The sequence below is a fragment of the Ichthyophthirius multifiliis genome, assembly GCF_000220395.1.
Source record: "Ichthyophthirius multifiliis unplaced genomic scaffold scaff_1120509250826, whole genome shotgun sequence".
Classification (NCBI taxonomy): domain Eukaryota; phylum Ciliophora; class Oligohymenophorea; order Hymenostomatida; genus Ichthyophthirius; species Ichthyophthirius multifiliis.
Window position 1 is genome coordinate 25,688 of NW_004086459.1, and position 5,672 is coordinate 31,359.

The following is a 5,672-nucleotide window of genomic DNA, read 5'->3' on the forward strand; positions in this document are numbered from 1 at the left end:
ATCTGATAATAGTTCTTTCAAATTCTAACTAGCAAAACAAACACTATCCGATTTTCCATAATCATTATAAATTTAATGTCCCTAATCACAAATTTCATAATATTTCCTATAATATATCCCCTCTATAAAAACAATCAAACTAAACAATAATAGCCAGAACTTTGAAAAGATAGACATAATTTGTAATTTATCATCCTCCCCACAGACCATCTTAAATTCTATTAACAAAAAAACCAACATCAAAGTAGCAATAATACTTTTAAAAATATAATAAAAATTTCCTGTTTTGACGATTTTATATTCTGTATCTTTTATAGTATTTATATAATTCGGAAACATATGGCAATTAAAATTATTAAACGCGATCTTTCTTCTAGCCACAATTTAAACAGACACATCTTTGAAATAATTATCGAAAAAAATACCACTATCCTTAATTAAATTTTCCATGTTATTTCCTTTTAAAAAATCAAAGAATTTAATCGTTTTTGCATTCAATATTTCCGTACTATATTCAATATCCTACCCATATATTCCGCAATCGAAAAAATCTTGCTTATATAAAGGATGTACACTCGAATTATTAATGACATTATCTTTTTATTAATTATAGCAAGGTTTTCCATTTAAGCTAATCTGAATAAATTATAAAGGCTATTTAGGATTATTTTAATCATAATTCCTCGATATTACAAACTGGATTTCGTTTTACTAAAAATCGGCATTTTCGGGTAAAGAAATTGAATATATAGGGCATTAATCTAATGTACCAAAAACATAAATTTTATTTTGACAATTTACATACCCTACTCTGTTCACTTATTCTTAAATATATACGATTTTTTGGATTCTTTTTACACATACGTAATAATTATTCCACATATAAAGCTTAGCTTTGCTTATTGGGTATACATAATTGTATCCTTCCTTGCATTTTTCGTAGTCTTAAATATCATCCTCTATATTTTCTTCATCTGAAATTTTATAAATATCTGGATTAGCAGTAGTTGCAGTTACAGTGTTTTTAATACAGCCTGCGTAGGTACCCCTAAATGTATATAAATGCTCTTTTACGTAATTTTCTTTACATGAAGATTTACTTAGATATATATCTTCGATTGGATTTGTAGACAAATTGTTATCAATATATCTTATAAATTAAAAATGATTGTTTTGTTTCTCGTACTCTGTATTATGACCGAATTTTAATGTAGAATACATAATTAATTATACAAATACAAAAGCTAAAAAAACTATTCCAAAAAAAAAATTGAAATAACGATTTAATTTCTAGAATATTTATTCTAACATTTAAACTATTTTTATAATAATATAATTTAAAGAAAATAATTTTAAAATTTTTTAGATAAAAATATTAAAATATACATATATCTGCATTATAAATAGGATAATAATATTTATTTAAAATAAAATAAGATTAAAAAAAGATAAAATAATCGATGTAATAAATATGTATCGATTATAAATTAATATTGAAAATTGACAATATAAATATTTATATAATAGGAAGTAAATGCTTTATATTTTTTTATTTTTTTAAATATAGGTATTAAATTTAAACATTTATATTTATTTTAATAACAATTAAATATTTCCATATATAAATAATTATTTAAATTAAATGAATAAGTAAGTGAAACTTAAAATAAAAAAAAAATATAAAAGTATATTATATATATATATATATTTATATAAATATTATATATTTAAAAATAAATTAATTTTTTCTTTATAAAAATAGGGTATGTAAATTAAAAAAAATATATATATAAATTAAAATTTAAAATATTATATTTATTTTATATTTTTATTTATATTTTTTTTTTTTTATCCTATTATTTAATTTTAACAAAATATATTTTTTATAAAATTTTAATTAAATTTAATTAATTATTATATTATTTACATATATATACAAATACTATTTTTAAATATTTATATTTAAAATTAAAATTTTTATTATATAATAAAAATTTTTATTATATTTTAAAAAACAAAAATACATAATTAATAAAAATATAGTAAAATATTATCAATAAGAATTATATAGGTTTTTTAAATTATAGATTTAATTATTTTTTATTTATATACTATTTTCAATAACTTTTATTTAATTAATAATTTAATCAGAATTATTTAACTTTAATTCTCCTTTAAGTTCTTTTGATTTTATTATTAACTAGATATTTTCTTCCTAAACTTGTTTCAGTTTTATCATTATTTTTGTTTTAGAATTAATATCATTTTTTATATCTAATTATTCATATATAATACTTTTTAGATCTTTTATTTATAACTATTAATTTTAAATTTATAAATCCTTTTTTTAATTTTAATCTTTTAATTTATTTACTGTTTCTAAATAATTTTTCAATAAATTTTATAGTTTTTTATAATCAATATCTTCTTTAAAAACTTAATATTATTTTTTTTAGTTAAAAATATTTGAAAATTCTTCCATTTTATTTTAATTTTTGTACTTTTTAATTTAATAATAATTTTTAGAATTATTTTCATCAAATAAATTTTCATTATTGTTATTAAAACAAGCAATATTTTTTAACTATTTTTGGATAGAATTAATATTTTTTTATATTTTTTTTCATTTCTATTATCCAAAAGATTAATTGGAGAATCATTAAAAGTTTAATAATTTCTTATTAAAGAAGTAGACTATTAAAAATTTTCTTATTTTTATTTTTCTGAAATTATCAAATTAGTATTATTCTATTAAATTTAATTAAAATATTTTTTTTAAAATTACTATTAAGAAAAGCTAACATTTTATTAATTATTAAATTTGTAACTTCTATCAAAAGAAACGTCAAATTCAAACTAACTGTATGTGTTTATTTTATCATATTTATTTTCGATTTTTGACCTTTAATCTTATAATTTATTCGATTTTCTTACTGAATTTAATAATTTTTCTTAAGATGTTTCTTTTATATTACTGTTTATTAATTTTTAATTTTTTGTTTTATATAAAGATTTTTTTAAATATAAATTTTAAAAAACAAGTCTTTGTTTAGGATTTGTTTTTTTGTAATTTTAATGTGTTGAGAATTATTATCCACAATTAATCATATTGAAATATTTCTCGTTATTATTATTTTAATGATTTCTATTTACACTTTTAGATCTTTTAACAGGGGAAATACTAGATGTACGTTTTTAGCTGAATCTTAATTATTTTCTTCTTTAGTAAATAAGCAAATATTTTTCATCATCTTCTATTTAATTTAATATATTTTCGTACATTTATTAATTAAATTATTATAACTAATGTTTTTTTTATTTTATTTATTTATTAATAAATTTTTATTTTTTTTATTATTTAATTAATTAATATTGCCTTAAAATTTGTATAAACCTATTAAAAATAATTTTTTACAAAACATTTATTTAAAAAATATTAAATTTATTCCTATTTAAGAGTTTGTTTTAAATTTTATCTGTTTAAAAAATAAAAATTCTATTTAATTTTTTAATATATTATTATATATTAAAAATATAATATAAATTCTTTAAATACTATAAAATAAATGAGTTAATTAAAAAAAATCAAATTATAATTATAAATTTTAGTTTAATTCGTAAATAAAATAAAAAACTTTTAGAGTTTAATATTCTTTTTATATTTATTTACTTAAAATTTAATTTATAAAGTATTTTATTATTTTATTTTAAATCATTCTCATTAAATAATAAATATATATATATATATATATATATATATATATATATATATATATATATATATAATAAAAAATAGATATATAAATCTAAAAAAGTAAACATCAACAAAAACTCTTAGTTATATTTTAATAATTTATTAATTTAAACTATAAAAAAATTAAAAGAAAAATAATATAAATTTTATTTATAAATATTTACTATATAAGTAAAAATTTAATAAAATATAAAAACATTAAATAAATAATGCTATAAGTCTACAAAAAACATATTTTCAATTAAATCCTAAAATATTACAAGGGGCTTTAGCTCAGTGGCAGAGCGGAAGACTGCAAATCTTTAGGTCGCGAGTTCAATCCTCGCAGGTCCCTTGTATTTTTTTTTATTTATTTTTAGTATAATATAATTAATTAAATAATTCAGTACATATATAAAATTAAATGTAATTACATATTATATTATTATAAACTATTAATGTAAAGGGGCTTTAGCTCAGTGGTAGAGCGGAAGACTGCAAATCTTTAGGTCGCGTGTTCAATCCTCGCAGGTCCCTTATTTTTATTTTTTTAATAATCTAATTATTATCTTATAATTATTTATTTAAAGATATTATTTAATTATTTTTTAAAGATTATCATTATTTTCAAATTAATAATTTTATATAATCTAGTTTAATTTTAAACTAATTTTTTATTTCTTATAAATACTAGAAAACTTATTATTTATAAAATTTTATATATTATCTTTAATGTTATTAATATATATTTAATTAAAATAAAAAATATATATTATTATTTATTTTTATAAATAAAATAAAAAATAATTATAATAATTTTTTCAAATAAAATAAATTTAATTTATGAAAATTGTATATATATAAAATTATTTTATATATAATTTTATTCATATATCAAAATTCATTAGCATATTTTTAAAAATCTTAAGTATCATCATTATAGTTCTATATATCAATTTAATTTTCCCAAGGACTAAAAAACTAATTATTTTCTTCATCATTTTTTATTAATAAAATTTAATTGTATTTAGATTAGTCATTCTATTTATTTTTAGTGCTTTTAAAGTTACTAAATTAATTTTAGCCTCTTAAACAAAATTCATTACTATTAATAATACATGAATTTGGTCTTTGCGGAATTTTAATTTTATTTATAGATTATTAATTATTTTAAATATTTTAATTTATATCTGAAGTAAAATAATATATTTATTAATTTTTCTTAATTTTATTTATTTAAGGTATATTATTTTAAATATTTAAACTTATAATTTAAGAAACAAACTATTGTTATTTTAAATTTTATTACATTTATGATTTAATCAATTAATTTTATTATTCGATTATTTTCCTTTAGTTTCTTTTATAAAGCAATTGTCGTAATAATTTTTATTATTCTTATATAAGAAAAGAAGAATGTTTTTAATTGTTTTAAAAATGATAATTTTTTAATTGTTATAATTAATATAATTATGTTTTTTTTTATTATTATTATTATTATTATTATTATTATTATTATTATTAGTTTTTTATATTTTTTTCATAATATTCTTTTAGTTCTTTGTTATTTGTTATGTTTAATATACTTTAATTTTATAAAAACGTTTATTTAAAATATTTTGATAAGTTTTTTTTATTAAACCGTTTTTCAGAATTCTGTTTTTAATTTTTTTTTTATTCTATTATAAAAAAAATTCCTAAGAATAATTATTATTTTTTTTTTTTTAAAGATTATTAAATTTTATTTAACTATTACATTATTACTTTCAAATATTATATTTTTTTGTGTTTATTCAATTTAATCTATTTAATTTAAATCTTTATTATTTTTTATTTTATAAACATTTATTTTTATTTCTATATATTGTTATCTTTACTATTCTATTCAATTACTTTCATATCATTATCTTATTTATTATTATTTTTACAGTCAAAGTTA

At 15.1% G+C, this 5,672-nt stretch overlaps 2 non-coding genes across 2 annotated transcripts, besides 11 other annotated features; both read left to right on the top strand.

Moving 5' to 3' along the window:
- The first annotated feature begins 1,686 nt into the window (after positions 1-1,686).
- Positions 1,687-1,727: a microsatellite.
- Positions 1,687-1,730: a microsatellite.
- Positions 1,731-1,809: 79 nt separating this feature from the next.
- Positions 1,810-1,845: a microsatellite.
- Positions 1,810-1,852: a microsatellite.
- Positions 1,815-1,846: a microsatellite.
- Positions 1,853-1,948: 96 nt separating the features above from the next.
- Positions 1,949-2,005: a microsatellite.
- Positions 2,006-3,309: 1,304 nt separating this feature from the next.
- Positions 3,310-3,367: a microsatellite.
- Positions 3,317-3,374: a microsatellite.
- A 358-nt stretch (positions 3,375-3,732) lies between these two features.
- Positions 3,733-3,785: a microsatellite.
- A 231-nt stretch (positions 3,786-4,016) lies between these two features.
- IMG5_096520 lies at positions 4,017-4,088 on the top strand. Its single transcript has one exon. It is a non-coding gene; the product is annotated as a tRNA-Cys (tRNA).
- Positions 4,089-4,198: 110 nt separating this feature from the next.
- On the top strand, positions 4,199-4,270 carry IMG5_096530. Its single transcript has one exon. It is a non-coding gene; the product is annotated as a tRNA-Cys (tRNA).
- Positions 4,271-4,871: 601 nt separating this feature from the next.
- Positions 4,872-4,923: a microsatellite.
- Positions 4,924-5,215: 292 nt separating this feature from the next.
- Positions 5,216-5,257: a microsatellite.
- The last annotated feature ends 415 nt before the right edge of the window (positions 5,258-5,672 follow it).